Here is a 20816-nt window from a genome sequence, read left to right as displayed (position 1 = left end):
TGTTGAGTTTTTTCTGCCTTTTTAATTATCATTATTATTTATTTATTTAATTAATTTCATTTTATTTGACTTGCCATACCCTTAATCCCAACTCAAACCAATAAGTCCATTCTCCTTTGACCTTCCTCATTATCAAGGTGTTTTTGACTGTGGTCCTGTAGCTAACTTGATGTTGTTTTTTACTACATTCTGTGTGAATGCTTTTGAGAGACTATTGTGCATGAAAATCTCAAAAGATCAGCAGTTTCTGAAATACTTAAACCAGACCATCTGGCATCAACAACCATGCCACAATCAGAGTCAGAGAGATCACATTTTTCTACATTCTGCTGTTTGATGCAAATAGAACTGAAGCTGTTGGCCTGCATGTCTGTGTGATTTCATGCATTGCACTGCTGCCACATAACTGATGTACAGGTGTTTCTAATAAAGTGGAATGTGAGTTTATATTGTAAGACTATAATATGGAGTTTGGCAACAATACTAAGAATTTAGATTGTTCCATGTAATTGTTTAATATGTATAATACAATTGTAGGTTTTAGAGAAAAAGTACATTCTTTATCTGTGGCACATCTGTGGCAAGTTATTGTTTCTATAGTAACAGCTTTAATTTTCACACTCCTTATAAGTATGGGTATTAAAAGAATTTTCAAGAATCTGGTCAGTTAGCAATTTCTGCCATTTTGTGCCAAAAAGGAGCTAAGCTGCTGGCTGAAGAAGAAAGTTATGGCTAGCTATGCCTCAACAAATAAAATAAAAAAATGAATGCTTATAATCAAAAAGCATTTAAATTATATTAATTATTATTATTTTTTTTTTTGTGCAAAGTGCACCACTACAGAGTGCTCAGAGTGATTCCACTAAGTGTCTATATGTTTAAGTTTGAATTGTCAGTTATGTTGTACTGACTGGCTTTAATAGTTCTGCCAGTTATGATGAGGAGAAGCATCCAGGTGGGACAAACATGAGGGGCACTCTTCAATAAATCCACCTGCTCACAATCCATTTACTCCCCGAGATGCACAGCTTCCAGGCTTCCACAAAGCAACATGTTAGCAACAAGCCTGTCATCCAACGAGCATCAATCATTTCTCCCATTAAAACACAATGAACTTGAATTTCCCAGACTTCTCTGTGTGTTTGTTTGCCTTGTGTCATGGGGTTTTGAATGAGACTTTTACACAGACTGTGCTGTCCACTGCAAACCCTTCAAGTTAAATAAGCATACAGTATAGTTGTTGCTGCATGACATTTGATTAATTAATTAATCAACAAAAATATTGAATATCAATCATCCATCATGATTGATGAACGTGAACGTACATTTTATGTCTAACATTTTATTGTAACAACTGAATAAAAGTTGAAGTTCCCATGAAATCACCTGTGCTAGGTATAGTTCATTTAAATCTAACCTTAGTATAATTTTGATGACCCCTCTCCAGATTAATCACAAGCAAAAGCTCGTCGCACTTGGCATTTTTTCTATGTCCTACTTAAATATTACAAGGTAATCCCTTTTTATCAACAGCCAGAGATTGTATACTGGTTTGTCTTCAACAGGGTTTTACAAAATTGGCCTGAGATTTACTGGCTCATTGCCATCTGCTGAAGAGAAGCTCAGTGGAGCAGTTTAACCCTGCATTACCTTGTTCTTTCTACTTTACAATAGCCACAATGCCAGTATTGGCTGAGCTGCTGATAGAGCTGCTTACTGTTTCTGTCCTCTAGCAAGCTCTTAATTGAGCCATCATAAGCCGATCCTGCAGTTAAACATCAATTAAGCTAATGAACAGAGTGCAGTGTGGTGACTAGATACACTTCCCTGTCTGAGTGGATGACAGTAATGAAGGAACCAAAACAGGGGTCGATATTTTTTGGTATGACACATCGGAAAACCTTACTTGACCCCAACTGTAATTAGAATCTTTAGCACACTATAGTAAATGCTACAGTATACTATAGTAAACCACAGCATACTCTACTAATGACGATGGTAAACTGTATTATTTTTTTTCCTTTGGGAAACTTAAGTGGCCAGTATTTGTGTTGTTATCTACTTGTCTCTAGTTGTTCAAATGTCAAATTAGAACAAGGACAGTAATTATGATTCTGCAATAAGCTCACAGTTTTAGAAATTAGATTTTGTCCATTTAAACTTACAGGCAATGCGTCGTCAATCGCTTGTAGTTCATGTGCATTTGAAAAGGGGATTCAGCTAGTAATTTCCAACCTGTACAAGGAAAAGCTAAAGAAAACTCTTCCTTCAATTCCTGCTCATCAGCACAAAAAAAAAAAAAAAAAAACGGAACTAACGGAATGACTTCAAATTAACATCCCGGTTAACATGCTAACTAGCCCTCAGGTCATCTGCAAAAGGTCTTTAAAACTTAAGAATCTTTGGATAGTCATCAAGATGGCTTTAGTGTAAAGACTAATCCTGAGGACGTCTGGAGCGTTTACATTTTTAGGGCTTTGTTAAGACATCTCCAAGAGACATCTCATCCAGAAGATGTCCTGCAGGCCTACGTCCTTTGCACTTGAATAAATTATAATAGTTGTCCAAGTCCCTGTTTATTTATTAAACAGGGACTTAATTTTAACAGGATTAATTAATTTATTTATTTTTAAAATAGGCCAAAATGTTTTCATTTCATCCTTCCAACAATTAGGAGGGTGTACAGTATATATTTATACATCCTTCTGTGTCTATACGCACAAACATTATTTGTTAACCTGCTTAAATGTTAGAGACATAATCTTAATAAGGCTAATCTAATGTAATGCACTTTTAGTTAGTTCTTTTTTTTTATCACAAAGCTTTACGATATGTTTTAACACCATGATGTTGTAATCAGCTCTATGTGAGTAATGTGTAGTTCTCTATGAATAGATTATTAAATTAAAGTGTTATTTTAGGAACCTGCTGAAACACCAAATGCATCATTAAGGTGCCTTGCAGCAAGCTAGCACTTGTGTGATTGAGTACTTCATTATGGAGCACGGTAATAATATTATGGAGCCAAAATCTATGGCTGTAGTTTTTCTTCAGAACTTTTAGATAGATATATGTACAGTATGTTATACTCGATGTTTAAAATTAAAAGTCTTTTAATTGAGCACATTTTAATACCATACAATGAAATTTTCCTAATTAATACATTAGGATTATTAGAGACTCACATAAAGTTTAGCAAACTAGTTTAACTAGTATATAATTTTTCCTTTTTTATTTAAAAGTTTTTTTTTGTTTTTTCTCTATTTTTGAAAAGGTCTAATAGATTTCAGAAAATTCAGAAGCCAGAGCCGCTCAAACAAGATATCAATTTATAATATTAGAACATCATTACTTAAAAATAATTATTCATACTTTTAACTACAATACATAGTTAAATAGGCAAATGATTTAGAACAATATTCCCCAGCTCATCCTTGAGCTAATGTGTGATTAGAGGCTAGTTGAGACATAACATTCACTCCATTCATGCCTCTAATGTGCATGCTAAGGACTAATTAAAGTTTTATTTATTTATTCATTTGTCTTGCACTTGTGCAGCTTTAAAATTACAAAAAGCTTGCAAAAAAAACAAATATCAGCTGATAAATGCTAAAATGCAATCCAGTGCAGTTTTAGTTGTGCTTTCAAATACCTTGCTTTAGTATTGCTTTTAATATTTAACTGTGAGAAATAAGAAGTAATTCTCTTTAAATTCTATTTGTTTAATTTGTCTGTGAAGGTGGCACATTGTGGCATGTCTGTTTCTGTAATCCTTTCTAGTTGCCATAGTTTTTCCTATATTTGACAGAGTTTGACATTAATTGTAAAATGAGTCACGTTTCCTGTTAGGATGGGCATCATCCTTCAGAGTACTGTCTCCAGAACATGTAATAATGGAATGGATGTTGTGGTAACTGACAGGATTATTGAATAAATGTAAAAAGCAACAGTGATGACACCCAACCCTAGGGCTGGCTTAAGGTAGACTAACTTAGGTTTGTGTCTGCAGTGCTGGCGTCTTTTAATAAAATTAACTGAACTTGTTAAACTTGTAACACTAATCAGTGGATTTATACATTCCTCAAACTCATAACAGCATACCTTTCCTATTGGTTTTGTTGTAGTTGGTGAGTGGTAAAGGTGTTAGTATAAGAGGCTGTGTAGCATCTGAGATCTGTATCTAATAGTGCGTTTCATAACAGTTCTCAATTAACTGCTCTAAATGCTGATGGAAAAGGTGCTGCATTTTACACACATAGCAGCAGGTAAGTCTCTGTTATTTTTTATTTAACAAGGTCGCCCTTGCATCATTGCTGCGTATGCAAATTGGCAAGAGTCTGTAACATTTCTGGTTTATTTCTCATTGTTGACTCGATGAACTTTAGTATTGTCAGTCTGTTCAGTGTGGTGAAATGGAATGACAGTGCTGTGGGTATTCACAGTTACACGACCCTTTGTGTTAGTTTTTGACAAACCGTTAGACTGAGGAGCTTTTCATAAAAGTTTGTTGACTTTCACTTTCATTTAAAATGTAATTTAAGCTCCAATCACACAGTTAAGGTTAGCAGTTCTGCAATAAATATATTATGTTTTAAAATATTTGGTTTGTGCTGGCACATTTGTCAGTTATACAGTAGTGTGCAAAACTCTCTTAGGCACCGTGTTTTTTTTTTTTTTTTGGTTGTTTTTTTGTATAAACTTTTTTTTATATATATATATATATATATATATATTATGACTTTATGATTAAACCCCAACCAGTGGTTGCAGTGCCAGTCCTAAACCCAGATCAAATGAGAGAATTGTGTCAGGAAGGCCCTCCGGAGTAAAACATGCCAAGCTTGTATGTGCTCACCTGATGGTCGGCTGAGGTGACCCCTGGCTGGGAGCAGCTGAAACACCAACATCATTATGAAGTTTGTACAAAGACATTTCTGACTTTCTAACATCAGTATTCCACCAGAAAATTAAAAGTTACAGGAAAATGGCAGCACATTATATTTTTATATAGACAAAAAAACTAAACCAAAAAGTGTAACAGTCAAAGTCCTTGCTGCACAACATTTATTCGCATGTGCCAAAGACTTTTGCACAGAACTATAAAGCATGCACAATTATGACTAAACTACACAAAGTGTTTCTCAGCAAAGCTTGTGCCTTATTTTAAGTTTAATGTTACTTAAGTAATGCCACCTCTGTTTTAGAAAACAGTGGGTTTATGAACAAGGAACTATGCTGTTACAGGATTTAAATGAACTGTGGTTGGATATAATATGTGTGGCATTAGCTCAGGCTTGCATAGCAAGCACGCTCCAAATGGCAAATTTATGTAGTTTTAAATAAGACAAAAAAACTCACAAACAATTTGGACTCGATTATGTCACCAATATTAGACCATTGTGCTGGTGGGGTGGTTGGAGATACTGCTAAGGGATTTGCTTTTATGTATAATTTGAATATCCGTAAGATTTAATTTACAGGTATTCAGATAACAGCCCTGGGGTTTAGGTGAGGGGGATTTGTGAATAGATGCATATGGTATAATGTGTACAAATATCATTTTTCCACTGCAATTAAATTTTCTTCTTGGCCGGTGGTGCGCATGTTTGTGTCTGACAGATGTAATGTAGAGGAATAACTATCAAGCACACATTAAAAACTGTATTTAATTTCAGCTCAGTATTTCAGACTATACCTGTACTAACAACTCCACTGTTTGTGAAAATTTTAGTTTAAGAATAAAAAAAAAAAACTCCTTTGATGATCAGGCAAAAAATGTTTGTATTAATCTGATCAGTACAGATGTTTGCATGTTATATTTAGCTAGCCAGCGAATAAAAACAGAAATGAGTGCTCCGATGCAGTGTGCGAATTCTGGTGCCTTAAGCGGTTAACCAGGTATGTGTTTCCCACTCGTTACTGCACCTTCCTGGCATGTTTATTGGTCTTACTGTCTGTGCTTTGTGTAATTAATAGTTGCATTAAGTAACATTTTGTTATTTTTGGATATAAATTATTGCTTTGTTGTATTTTAGCACAAAAACAATCAGCATTTTTGTTGTTTGTTTAATCTTAAAAATATTATACAAGTTGTAGCATCTGAACTGTAACTCGTGTAACATTTAGTTAATAATCCTTTAAGGTTCTTTAGTTTGCCGTCTAACATAATCTTATGTTTCCTCAATAAAGCTCCTTTGGATAGCTGAGTTCAATATGTATTGTATGTTCTAGTTAAAGACTGCTGAAGTAATTCAGTATTTATGTCTGTTAAGTATGTTAAGTTATGTTGCTTTGCTGCTGCTATAGTAATTAAAATCAAGGGAAAATAATCTCTGTGTATTATTATCACAGAAACTGAAATATATTCTTGATGTACACATAACCTTCAAACTGTTTTGCTTTTTAATATGAAAGCTTCTTGTAATTGCACTTGTTCATCAGTAGGTCACACGTCCTTGTGCAAGAAACGTTCTATCGTCTTGCTTTTAAATACTAGCTATATTTTATTGTTTTGTGCTGTAAACAAAGCTAGTTCCTGATTTCAGGTTGATTTTTGGCTTGACAGGAAAGAAAGTTTTTTGTTGTTGTTGTTGTTTTTTCTCCAAATGTGGTACAAAAAAATTACTGATTGAAAAAAGTTGAACTCCATTAAAATCTCAGCAATGTCCCGGTCACTCTGGCTTCCCATTCATCCTGTCTGAGCAGGGCTTTACTATAGTTATTCGAAAAAAGACTTACAGCTGAGATTCATATGCAACTAAAATCATGACTCCAGCAATAATTGTTAATATTATTCTGCCACCTGATGCAAAACTAACCCTGTTTGAATAGAGCTTTAGTTTTAAACCACAAGACATTAAACACATTTTCTTTCATTTAAAAATCTTTATCAGGTTTAGATTATAATCTGTTCCTGTATTCCCTCCCAGGTTCATGGTTAACTAACAATCGGCTCGGCCACAAGTATAAGAATGGAGAGCGCTGGAATGCTAGTCTTACCAGACTAACCTGTTGGCCTTTGCTGTTAAATTTTTGTAGTACATTTCTTACATGGTGAACACCCAGAATCTTACAATGAGGTATCCTGCATTCTCTTGAAGTGAAGAACAACACATGACAAGCTGGAGATGTGGAGATGATCAGACAGACAGTGCCGCTGTTGCTCGGGGCTTTGGGGACTGCCAGGGTACGACATGCCACTTCTGATGGAGGTGAGCACGACTGACGGGGTTACAGTGGCGTGAGAGCAGGGGCTGGCCATCTCTCATGCACAGCTGAAACAGCAAGTGCTCTGGCCAAGAGCTGAAACACTACACCCTCCTCCCCCTCCTTCTCTCACTCTATCATTCTCACTCTGCTCCTTTGATCTAAGACCCTTCTAGATTTTTTTTTTCTCTTTCCTGTGTCTCTCTCCACCTGCTCCTTACATTCTTGTTACCGAGAATGAAACACATACTGTACCGTTAATTTTGCTTTCTCTTTCTCTCACTCTTTTTCTCGTTTCTCTTCTCTCTTTTCTGTTCTGTAGCTGCAGCAAACGGCCATCTGTGCAAACTGTCTCTAGCACAATGTAGTGAGACTCGTGCCTGGCCTCTTCTCATTGCTTGTTATGCAGGCAATATAGAGAGCTGGGACATTTGCCAGGATCAGAGGAGGGAGGGAAGAAAAATCCCCTTTTTTCCTTCCAGGGTGACACACTTTGCTTGTTTTTATACGTGGGCAGTTGTGCGTGTGTGCAAGCTTGCGTTCGTTCGTGTTTGTGTTTGTGTCCCTAAAGCAATCTGCAGATGAACACTGATGAACATTAAGAGACAAGCATTATGATTTTAGTGCAGGGCAGGGGTTATACTTTGATTTGTGCGATCACCAGATGGTTTTCGCGGGAACTGATGCTGACGACTGAACTGCTTGCGTAACTCCTCAGAGCAGACAACTGGACTAAAATCTGCATGGAAGAAACTTTTTTTTTTCTTAGTGAAAATTCATTTGTTTTAAGTGTGACAGGAGACACCATGAGACACCATGTAGATTCATTCTGTTCTCGGATCACTTGTGAGGCATAAACAGGTGCATGGTGTGTGTGTGTGTGTGTGTGTGTGTGCGCCTCCGTGCACATGTCTGGCTGTGCAGTGTGTAGGCTTGGGGTTTTAGGGGGTGTCCTGCTGGCTTATTTCCTTTTTTGGAATGTAAAGAGTTAAAAAGACTCAGCGTTCACCCACCTGTAGACTGTCAGCTGCTGGGAGCCTGTTAAAACGTCAGCTGTTCCTGAAAAGAGGGGTGTGTGTGTATGTAGGGTCAGTATGTAATGGTTAAGGTAATGGTCAAAAAGGCTCATTTGCTCATGTGTGGGCCATTTCACAACAACTCAAAACCAATAAACTGTGTTTATTTAACACCGAAAAACACTCAGTAACAGCTGGCAGCATGGAGGTCAAAAAACCTTACAGCTTAGTCCCAGTGACTGGATCACTGTCTATAATCTAGTGACTTTTTTTTTTTTTTTTTAAACAGCTGCGATATCTTAGCTAAAAGTAAGATGCAATCAAAAAGCTCAAACTTTTCTGATATCTCTTATTTTGTTTGTGTGTGAGTGTGTGTGTGTATTTTTTTTTTCTTTCCTTACTTTGCATAATGTATACATGCTGGAAATTTTGCTCCTACTTACAGAGAAAATCGAGAACTGAAAGTCCATGGCTTAGAATATCTTGCTATCAACTAATGCTGCTTAGAAACAACTGACAGTCTACAAACACAAATATGACGTTTACTCAAAACCAACGAAATTATTAAAAAAGTGCCAGCTGTTAAACATGCTTAACAATGTAGATCCCAAGGAACATGGCATGAAAGACTAAAATGTTGGTATAAAGATAAACTTCAGTCGATCCGAGTGCAGTCAAAGCGTGATCCTAATATTCTAATGAGCACGCCTGATTGACATTCCTCTCCCCGAGACTGCCAGCCTCCTACGCCACTCAGTGATGCAAGTGGGGAGAATTGCGATTGTTCATCTCTACATGTATGAATCTCCTGTCACAGCAGCCTATGTTTGCTCATGCTGCCCATTTTAATAACAGTGATGTGGGAAAGACAACAGCAGAACCAGACAAAACCCCTAAATTAGTGTGGCCCAATAAGCAGTGAAAAATTGTATGTACTTATTCATACTTTGTTAATGTGCCTCACGCACCAATACGACTAAAATGAACCTAATTCGGCAGGGGAAAAAAAATCCCAAGTTTCCCTAAAGCATTACATTTTCGTGAGCAGAGGTAATCTGTCATTTCTGTCCTAGGCCACTTATTTCCAGTGTGACACCGCAGTCAAATCTGGCCAAAAATGGCAAATGAGGAGACAGCAATGTCATGCTGCTTTTCCGAATGAGATTTTCTTTAAATTGAGCATAATGTTGATTATTCCAAGGGCTGGTTTGTGTGAACGAGCTCATTTTCAAGATAGATTTTGTTGATGTATTTCTTAGACCAGACGTGACTAGTGCAGCGCTGTAACTAAAATATAAATGTTAACCCTAAGGCCATAAATTATCCTTATCCTTCTTGCACTTGCCTTTTTTCTCTCTCATGATATTATATTTTTAAAGCAACAAAAGCATGAGCACAGTGCTCATCCTTAGTAAGCCTTGCTTCTCTACAGGCGTGCTGTGCCATACCGGCCTGTGTACAACCAACATGTTGCCCGGAAGAGGAGCAAAGGCAATCACACACACAGATCCCCTTATTAGGCTCGGCGCCAGCACTGTGTGCAAAACATTGAGCACTTCACTTATCAGGAGAGAGAGAGAGACCGAGAGAGAGAGGAAATAGGACCAGACTCATTATCATTGATGTTTCTTATGATAGTTATTGTGTGAGTTTCGGTTCACTGGTGATTAGACCTCTCTTGTATGTTCATTCCCACTACTGGCAAATTACCGACTCGATATATATTAAAGAATGCGCTTCACCCTTTCATAGACGGTAACCGTAAAGGCTACAGTACATGTAACACAGAAATTGTTCCTCTGATGGTGTACCGCACTCTTAACCCTTAACCATCTTGTGCCCAGAAGGAACTGTGTCCTTCTAAAAATGCAGTGACTCAGCTATTAAACAAAAACTCGTGGCCTCTGAATTCCCATACCCCCAAAGCCTGTAGAGACTGCAAGGTCAGAGAAGGTCAAAGCTTGTGTGTCACTCTTTGGGAAGCATTTCTGCACTCTACATGCACTTTAACTCCACATGATTATACTACATGGTGCCTAGTATGTGAAAGTTGTCTTTCAGGGATCACAACAATTAAGCATAAACCACTCATATATATATATATATATATATATATATATATATATATATATATATATATATATATATATATATATGAGGGAGAGAGAGCAGAGAGTTTCAATGGCTGTCTTTACTGCTGTTTATACCACAGCGCTACTGAATTCTCAAATCTGTTTATTCAGAAGGTGTTGTTGAATTTCCTATAAAAGCACAGCTCTCTAACAGGAGTCACAGGTTTATATTAACATCCTCTTTGTGTTATGCTGCGGTAGAAGATTAATAGAATTCGAGCCTAATACATTTTGTGTAGATAAAACGTTGCTGTTTAACAAATGGGAAGAAATGGATGATTCTGTGTTTGTTTAAAGTTTATGGAAGCAGTCTTAAGTGTAAGCTTCCTGTCGTCTGAAGGTCTTCAGGACATAGGAGTTTGTTGTTTCTCCAGCCACATAGCAAGCTGGAATTTTCTTTTTGTTCATCTTATTTACCTCAGGAGAGAAAAGAAGGCTGGCGAGAGTGTGACTGTGTAGCTGGGTCACTTCATGGGAACTGCATCCAAACTGTGACATGAGGGTAAAATTCCACAAAAAGGAATTTTGAAGAAAGTTCCCACCCTCGTTCTGACATTACCATCAGACATCATGACATCAGTGATAACAGCTCCATTCAGAAACAAGATATCAGGCATCACTTTTACTGTATGATGGATGTTACAAGGACACAGAAGTAACGATAAATTTATGAATTAAAAATAAGGGCGTTTGACAGTTAGTAACGTAATTAATAAATGATTTATCAATTAATAATTGAAGGTTTTGAAATAATCATCACTTTGGTCCCATCTCAAGATCTGTTAAGGTGAATATTTCTAGCTCTTTTAAAAGGAAGGATTCGGATCACCGGTTAAGACTTTTTTGGCTACAGAGCTCATTGTAATGATTTTAAATGTGACTATATAATTAATTTTATTGTGTTTAAATAATGTTGTTGCAATCTGTTAAATAAGTGACTTCACTACACCATGCATAAAATGTCATGTGCATAACATGGACAGAAAATGGTTTCAGTTTTCATGGAGTGACCCAGCCATTATATTGTAAATGATAACCGGAACAAAATGGTCACATGGATGTTTAACAATAGCAAATACAATTATGAATAGTTAAAAATAATGTCAACATTCTTTAAAAACCTGCAGGGGGACACAAAGTAAAAAAAAACACTTCAGGGTGATAGCAGTGCACATGGCAACTGTAGAGCAGCAGCAAGAGTTCAGTAGCTTTTTGAGATGAAGTTAATTTAGCACTAGTGGATGTGGTGTTAAAGGCCCTGATGTGTGAGGGTGACCTGGAACAAAAGGTGGCTAGGCATCTGCATTTTGTGTAGCCACACATACATACACACACACATATGCAAACGTATAGACCAGGGAAATGAGGATCTGACTAACAGCTTTACTACAAACCCCACAGTAACACCCAGCCTCCCTCTGTGTTACCAGCGTGGACGCTGATGTATTGGAGGCAGTTGCTGAAGGCATATAAGGACAGAGGGTGAGGGGAGGGTGGGCTGAGTGAGAGGAGAGCTGATCGAGGTCCCACCATTACAGGGTCACTGCTGGACGAGTCACTTCTGTCAAACAGGCGCAGCACACAGGACACACCATACTTTCTTCCTTTAAGGATATTGGTCATGAGTCAACACGTGGATCAGCAACCATAAGGTTTGTGCACCATAAACAATGGTAACCCTCAAAACTAACTTTATTTTTATGTATGTAACTTGGGGAAATTTAATTGTTGGCACTTGAAGTTTAGGCCTTAAGGCTTGTGGTTTGCTAAAGTGTCATTTGTTCTTGTGGTTTTGCTTTTGTCAGTTAAAATTTTTTTTTTCTCTTTTTTTGTGTGTTTTTTTTTTTATTATTATTAGTTTATTTGTTAAAACCTAATAATAGGATCCTCTCAGCAGACATTTTTGCAGTTTGGTTTAATTTAAATTTAAACCCGAAATTATTTTATTATTATAATTTTTTTATTTAAAGGAAGCTTTAGTGAGGGCAGAAATAGAAACAGTTTCACAGTCGTATGTCAGGTCACGGTGTGTGCACTACTCTAGCAATGCCCTTCTCGCCTAACGAGCGATTTCTTAATCTGTAGTGCTGCTTTGAATCCTCCTAAATATACAAAAACCCGTAAAAGAATTTGGAAAGCGCAGGCTATGAGTAGTTTGTATCAGCCACCTATTGTCTCACAGCTGTTGGCCTGCAAATCAATGGATAGCGGCAAAAAGAGACGTTTTGATTGACATCCCAGGTGGGGTAGAGTGTAAGCTAGGTTAGATGCTCAACAGCACATGGTGGTGTATAAGGGAGCTTTGTGTACAATTGCTCTCTTGAGGCAGTGTCATTTGCTTCATTATAGACTTGTATGTATTTACTCGAAGCTTGTTAAGTCTGCATTTATTAGACTCATAGAAGTTCAATGATGCTGATTATAGCAAGTCGTTCCCGGCAACAGACAGCACAAGAGGATGTGTTAGAAGAAAAAAAACTATCTGTTACATAAATAAATAGTGATGTTATTTGTAGACAGAGGTTATCTGTTGTGTTATCTGTAATGTTTGAGAATGTACCAGTTAATACTAATTCAATTCAGCTTACTACAGTACTGTAATATTCCTTATTTGAATATTTCAGTGTTGATTTTTTTTTCAGAGTTACATTTTACCCTTGAGAACTTGAAGGCTTAACAGTGCTTAATTGTCAGGTCTTCGATTAGCAAAGTTGTAAATCATTAGTTGTTGTTGTGGTTGAAACATGGATATATAAACATTATTGCAATAAATTACTCTACAAAATATCCTGTGTGTTTTAATGCATGTTTTTCCTGGAAAAAAAACCCTAGGCTATTTGATTATGAATTGACACAGTACCAACCATGTAAGATCTACCTGTCAGACCAGTATACTCAGTGTGACGTACATATAACCAGCTTTTCTTACGTATTAGTCTACCATCTCTCATGCCAGTGTCATTGGTGTGTGACTGGAAACTGGAGGTATTCCCCTTTTCGGGATGGTTTGTGCCACACCTCATCGTCACGGGACTGGTGAAATGTATAAGAAATAATTCAGGTTTTGTTTCGTGTTATCTGCTGCCATTTTGGTGTTTGGTGGTTGCGGGTCCTTGCAGCGTGTGATCTTTGTTTGCAGATAGGGCTCTTTCATTATTAGTTCTAGCTTTGTGTTGTCAACTGACAGGTCTGACCACATTCATCACACTACTGCTGAGACAAACAGGTCAGTGTCACCGGCAGGCTCCTCACACTCCCTCAGCAGTGTGTGCGTGCGTGAGTGTGTCACTTTGTTCTCACTAATCAATAAAAAGGTTTTATTCAAGCAGTTACCGGTGTTAATGGACATAATAGTAAATACTGGACTGAGTTAGTGTTGAAATGTGTAGAGGATTGTGAAAGTATAAAATAAAATCAAAAAAGTTTTAATTAAGTTTGGTTTCTTAATTCGTTGTATCTTTTTCTTTTTTTTTTTTATCCACACACTGTGTGTCAGTCAGATGAATTAAAGATTTGGATGTCAGTCCTGAAGGTAAAAATTAAAAGCGCTGCTCCAAGATGCCAACACAGATTGTCTAAAAGCAACTGCTGTTTATTGATTTAGTTTGCAATTCATTAAATAGGTAGCAAATTAAAAATGTAATGCATAATTAATACTAAAAAAAACAACAACATAAAAACCATGTCTGTTTTCACTTCCATCCTGCCTACAGGGGTATTAGTAAAACCAGCTTCTGATCTGCCTGACATAAACGTCTTTTCAGCAGGAAAGTTAATAAACCATTTCTGCATCATTTTAGTGAAACACATTCACATATGTTTTCTTAAAGTGCAGGCGTCAAAATAGGATACAGGTTTTTGTAAGGTTGCCATAGAACAATATAATTCTAATATTGTGATAAATTATGTCACAATTGCTCTTCTCAGGGATATCATGATTTTTTTTAAAGAATAATTTCAGACAAATGAATGGAGCTGATTTTAATAAAATTTCTAATTTCTTTATTAAAAATTCTAAAAATTTTGTATATCAAAAATAAATATAATAAAAACACATGGTATTTGTAAAGTCTAAAGAATTACCCTAAATCTTGTCGATATTAAATAAAATATTGATTAAAATGGGAATAAATTAACCACTACTAGATCGCAGGAATATTATAAGTAAAGCTATATATCATAGTACATACATACTGTATATGTTTTATAAAAAAAAAAGATCTTTGAGAATTGCGATATACAGTTTGTCACGTTAGTATTGAATTGAGTGACGTTGAGTTTTAAGCAAATTATTTATTATATTAATAATATTACCCTGTTATCCACCATTTTATCCATCTGTTTATAAATAATAATTAAAAAAAAGACCTGATGATTTATGGTTCATAAACCCAGTTACTGGTGCATGAAAGTTACAGTTTGCTCGGCTACCCTGTTGAAAGGTTAGACAGTAGCAGCTGAGAATCAGAGCCCAAACCCCCTTCCTGTCCTGCCTCGCTCCGTCCTGCCAGGAGAAATGCTGCCCTTGCACTGTATCTCCCCCCACCCCCCCGCCCAACTCCCATTTTCAGATCAGGTTCCTCACACGACATTCATTGCTAAGCTCTCACGTTATTTGTCGCCACACAAAAATACAATAACAGTGCTCACTATGACAAACCACTGCTCTATAGAATCATCACGTAGTGAGCAGAAAACGTGAGCGCACACTGAAAAGACGAAATGGCAGTAGACTGTGGTCAGCAGCTGAGTGACCATGTTGGTGTAAGCAAGTGCCTGCCAGTCAGGGAACATGAGGCAACAGGCTGAAAATATCCTGCAGTTGGTGCTGGCAGTACAAACCAAGGTTGGAGTAAATCACTGGAGAGAGTCCCATAGGGCATCGCAAGTGCCATCAGTGCCCCAGTTAGGCAAGAACGAAGGGTCTGTCGAACAGACAAGATAAACAGTACGTTTCTCTGTTCTGTAGCGTAACTCTTTAGCTAAAGTAGTACTTGCTCAAATGAAGCTTATTTATTCAAAGGTCGTGTAATAAAAAATTTAAAATTTAAAAATTACGCTATGTTAAGACATAAGACATAAAGGTCACAGTGGCGCTCTTCAGATTTTAAAGCAGTCTCGGATGGTCTAAAAACAAACGAACAAGCAAGAAGGACTTATATCAGTTATTTCCTGTGCCCTGAATGTCTCTTCAGTGGCCACGTGTGGTCAGATTTTGTTAGTAGAGCCTGTGTGTGCGCGTGTGCCAGATCTACCAGAAGCAACCTGAGACTACTTCAAATCCTGACCCACAACCAGCCAATAGGAAATGAAAAGACAAACAGCATGCCATTTCCTAATTAAAATGCCAGGAGCTCAACGCAGTCAGTAAAGTCATACCCTATACTGTCATAATACTGTGAGGCAATCATGCTTTGATTCAACAATCGCAGAAAAAAAAATAAAGAGAATTATAATCCAAAACAAAATAAAAAATAAAATAAAAAGAAATAAAAGGACTGCAGTATTTCTTTAAAAAAAAAAAATCAGAACCACCATATGCATTCATGAAGCAGTATTTCCTCAAATAATTTTTTTAACCAATGTTCTACAATTGTCTGGTGTTAGTACATAGTGTATTATCATGAATATGTTTATGTATGGTCCTGAATAAACAGTAGCAGTGAGAATAAGTAGATCCAATCACTAAGACAAATAGCTTGCATTTATATAGTAAAGAGCATTTGTTTATGATTTTTTTTATTTTGAGAGTGGTACTTTTGAAGAAGCGCCTTTGTTTAATGCATTCGAAACAAACACTTGCTTTTAACCCACAGCACTGTGCAAATGTCTTGAGCCACCCCGGATTTATTCATATTAAAATATGAATATGTAGATTAAATGAAAGAAATTGAAAGAAATGTTTTACTGTGACAGGCTGCAAAGCGGCCCAAGATACAATGTAAAAAAAATCCTTGTTTATGTAACAAATTTAGCAGCAACCTCTTTTTGCCTCTTGTCTGTTTCAACCATTCAGCATCACCAGTATACCTGAAAATCTGTCATCATCTGTACCTTTTTCTCACTGGTTCATGCCTAGGTTCAAATTAGATGTTTTTTATGTTTGAATGATTCATGGGTCACTGTGTGGCTTAACAAACAAAAAAAACATTTCTTTGAAACTGGTCTGAAAACAAGAGCCAATATATTGCCAACTATAAGAGGCAGAAAAATTCTTCAGGGAGCCTGGAGAACTATTTTTCAAAACTGCATTAAAATACAGTAAAGTCTGGCTCTTTGAAAGTAGAAAATTAAGAATTAAGGGGTGGCTCAAGACTTGCACAGTACTGCACAGATGACTAGGCAGTTTCTAGCACTTTTCTACAGGGATGTGATCACCTGAGATTGATATTAATCCCATATGTAAGTGGATTTTTATTTATATGCAATTATATTTCCACTGACAGTTATCTTTAGCCTGTGTACTTACTTTGTGGTTTTGTTTAAATACATGTAATGGTTATTATGGACAGAATGTGGGCCTGTTGCAGGTTTGTTGCCCAGTTTAACAGAATATTACATTCTGCTTTTTCTGAATTACTGTAATAATCTAAAGTGCGAATCTCATTTTCACCCAGAGTCACAATCCAACTTAGATCTTCCCAGTACATCATATTGGAGCCTGTGCTTGCTTGTCGCGCTCCAGTGTTTTTGCGTCAGTCTCGAGTCTTTTACCAGCTCCAGGACTGGCACCATATGGCTGTCGATGACTGTCATTGAACAAGCTGTGGTTTGGGTGTTGTTTGTGAAGCAGCTCTTTTGCAAACAGCTGAATTAAACATCTGACAACTGTGCTGTTCAGTACACGGGGATCCTGTGCTAAGCTGCAAAGGTGATGGATTTCTGTTCAACGCTCTGGCCCGATTCCAGTCCCAGTCCAGGCGCTGGCTCTTATCTCTAAGCCCCAGGCTACTCTGCCTTCAGTTCCAGGCAGGGATGACAAAACTGGACTCTCTCTCTCACACCCTGCAGAGGAGATTACATGTTCTCGCACTCACACAGTTGCACAGAATGGCGTATGCCCACACATGGATGTGCGCCTTCTGTGCTTATCCAAGTGGAACTTGGGTGCTTCAGAGCACGTCAGCATAAGATGGATTGCAGCAGCACTGTGTTTGATAAGGTTCCTCTCAGGCAGTAGTACGTAAAGACGTGGTGGTGTAATTATTTTGGTGATTGTCTAATTAGTTCCTCAGCAGATAAAAAATTATTTTGTTATCAGTATTGTCATAGTCTTTTTAGTACATGGTCATTAAATATTGTATTAACTGGGGAGATTAATAAAAATGATGTATCACTTATCAGTGGGACAATCACTAGGATAATAAAATGAATACCAGTATCTTTTGTACCTGACGCATGTTAAAATTAGGGTTGAATGGTGTTATTTTTATTGCCATTGTGAGAGTATTCCCGAAGCTTTCTGTGCCTAGGTGACATCATATGTGTAGGACGAGAAGCAGAGCTCAGTGTCGCACAAGTATCTGCCATCAAAATAAGCAGGCGTGAGAAAAGAAGGGAAGATTTGGCTCCTAAACAGGCAACGCTTTAAATTGTCTTTGAGCTATATAGCTTGCAATAATCTCTCTCAGACATATCCAGAGCACCGCAGTCAGCTCATAATCAAACGCCAACAACCTGCACAAGCAGCATGCCTTTCTCATTGTGGAAGTGCTTATATATTACTCAGTGCACCAGTGATATCTGGGTATCTTACTGCTGTCAGTTTGTGCCGCGTTTTGATCTTGATTACAAAGTCGGATTTACAAACATTGTTCTTAAGATAAATTGGAAAATGTGATCCTTTTGAGCAATTTTGGAGTTGTTTATATTATCCTTGTGTATGTATTTGTATTAGGGAGTCATTTAACATTCTTTTTTTCTCAACTTACAACTTTTCACCACAAAATGCAAATAAGAGCCAGATGTCAGACTGCACAATCGGCTGTATTCCAGCACCAAAAAACATGACCATCGGTGATGCCAGGAGCTGGGTGCTGTTTGAGTTTATTGCCATGACATTACTTTAGCACATTTAGGCCTTCCCATAAACGCCATAAAACGCTGGTTTTGTTTTGACTGGGTTGAAGATTGTTATTAATAAATCAACCTTTAGTTCAGAATAATGGGTCAGTTGTGTAAAAAAATAAAACATTTTCTTTTTTTCTTTTTTTTAGGGGGATTTCCAATTTGGTCATATGAAAGTGGTACTTCCCACCCACTTTCTGGTCCCTCATTCGCCTCACATAACAGTTATAGACCACGAAGTGTGTAGGCTAACTACTACTACCCCGTTTTTCAAACTGGTACATGTGCTACATCACTTAGGCAGCGTTCACATGACCAGTACCATTTGACTCAATTCTGAATTTTTTACCATAATGATCATATTTTTTAGGGCTGTCTGAATACACAAATAATATGTTTTTCAGATTCGAACTAAGTCACTTTCCTGTGTGGTCCAAGATTAGATAAGTGTCCAAAATTTCATAGCTGCTAAAACAGCTAAAGTGAGGTGTCTGGCTTTCTTTCTTTTTCTGGACCTCACCGAATATAGCCAACTAACTCCTTGCCACCCTCCAAAGCAAAATCACAAATATAGTTGTTCTAAAATTGCACACTTGTTCGAAATTAACAAGTTGTGTGCTCACACAAACATGTTTTTACACCCAGAGAACATGTGCAGAGTTATGCCTGTGTGTCATTTCAGAGTACAGATGCGTCTACATTGGAGTCAGATAACAGTCAGTAGTAATCATAAAAGTGAACCGTCATGACATGCAAACCTGATGTAACCAAAAAAAATAATAATCTGAATGTGTAAGTAATGTGGCTTGTAATGTCAACATAGCCTTAGACGAAATCTACCCTCTTCTGCATACATGAGTTCACAGAAACCAGCAATTGTTTATTGACTCAGCGTTTGACAATAAGAGAGAAATGCCACAGAACATGGCCACCTCTCTATTTTTGTCTTTTGCATTATGGCATCACTGGGAACCAGCAATCTCCTAGCAATAAAGCAAGCACTTTTCTGTTGTGCAACTTACAACTTGGGGGGTGGGGGAGCAGTCATTCAGGTAACTACATCACAAGGTAACTCTGCTTCAGAATAAAGCATTTAATGAGGATTGTTAATCTAAATAACACAAACATTTGCTGTGTTTGTTGTTTAGCTTATTTTAAGCATGTTTTTTCTTTTTATTTTGTGGGTTTTGAAGTAATTTTGGTCCATATGTAATAAGTATCTTGATTCTACCCTTTTATTCTTGTATCCTTTCTGTGCCAAATTGCTCGTCTAACGGTTCTGTACTTACTGTACTCTTATTGTAACTTAGATTTTAATCAAGCTGTTTTGAAAGCACTTTTGCCCACAATGCTTTCCTACAAAGAGACTTTGTTGATCTAATTTTCTAACGCCTTCTAGAAAAAGTCCAACATCCAATGAAACCAACATCCAAGTGTCAATTACTTCACGAAATCAACTCTGATTCCACTGAGCTTCAATCCATTTTACCTGTGAGTTCAAACTCTATATAGAAATGGTCTTGGTCGGTGAACTCCATTAAGATGTGCCATGCCAAGTCTTGTCTGACAGTCTGTCTGAAAAACCTCTCCACTAATTCAAAAGAACCTGTCGGTTGATGTATAAGCCTTACGGAATGCAGGTTTCCTTTTCCCTTTGAGACAGCTATGCAGTGGAACAGTTTTGTGCTTGGTCTGAGTGCTTCAGATCATTGCTGGGAATCAGAGTCTGCTCTGTGCTCCCGGGGTTAAAGGTTAGCGTCTCGTAGATAAAGAAGACGTTTCATGTGTGCTGGCCGCAGCAGCGCATTTGAAGTCGGACGAGTCTTTTCTTCCTATCAGCACATACTCTCTAACCACAGAGAAAGGACGGTCACCACAAACATCTCTCCAGAGCATGAATGCATGTGATGGTGTCACATTTACCAACCACTTTGTACCACAGAATGAAATAAAGTGAGCTACGGCGACAGTTCCACAATACCCAGAAGCTTTGTGTGTGTGTGTGTGTGTGTGTGTGTGTGTGTGTGTGTGTGTGTGTGTGTGTGTTTTGATTAACCCCAAATTTAACATTTAACTTGAGGCACAGTCCTCACATAAACCAAACATATTTTTAAATAACGCTGTAGAATAGTACATTGTTCAATAAGATTCATGCCCATAAAGTTATTAAAAATGTCCAACCCCAAGGTTTAATCCCAAACCGCCTTTTAATCTATTGTTGCTTTCAAGTTGCCCTGTGCTAGGGTTTAGTATTTATTAGTTTTAGCAGTATTTTAAATTTTAACATCTTAGCTACAAGTGAGTCTGTTGTGCCCCCTCAACACTGAAGTGCACTAGGACAGTCTCCCTGGGATCATTTGCCGAATTAAAGAGCTAAAAGCTGCAGTTGTTGAGT

At 37.3% G+C, this 20816-nt stretch overlaps 2 protein-coding genes across 9 annotated transcripts in view; one reads left to right on the top strand and one right to left on the bottom strand.

Moving 5' to 3' along the window:
• Positions 1 to 20816, bottom strand: part of LOC128520658 (cathepsin K-like) — a 287992-nt gene that overhangs the window by 232197 nt on the left and 34979 nt on the right. The gene's annotated exons all lie outside the window — the stretch shown is intronic.
• Positions 1 to 20816, top strand: part of mef2d (myocyte enhancer factor 2d) — a 55229-nt gene that overhangs the window by 3980 nt on the left and 30433 nt on the right. Inside the window, exon 1 of one of the 8 annotated variants that reach the window (XM_053494979.1) lies at positions 11871 to 12006. The exons of the other annotated variants lie outside the window; for them this stretch is intronic. The gene's annotated coding sequence lies outside the window, so the exon portion shown is untranslated. Of the gene's footprint in view, positions 1 to 11870; positions 12007 to 20816 lie in introns of those variants that run through there. 8 annotated transcript variants of the gene reach the window in all.

This window comes from Clarias gariepinus, chromosome 4 (genome assembly GCF_024256425.1).
Source record: "Clarias gariepinus isolate MV-2021 ecotype Netherlands chromosome 4, CGAR_prim_01v2, whole genome shotgun sequence".
Taxonomy (NCBI): domain Eukaryota; kingdom Metazoa; phylum Chordata; class Actinopteri; order Siluriformes; family Clariidae; genus Clarias; species Clarias gariepinus.
The sequence above is the reverse complement of the archived record's forward strand: the minus strand, read 5'-3'. Positions and strand labels throughout refer to the sequence as shown.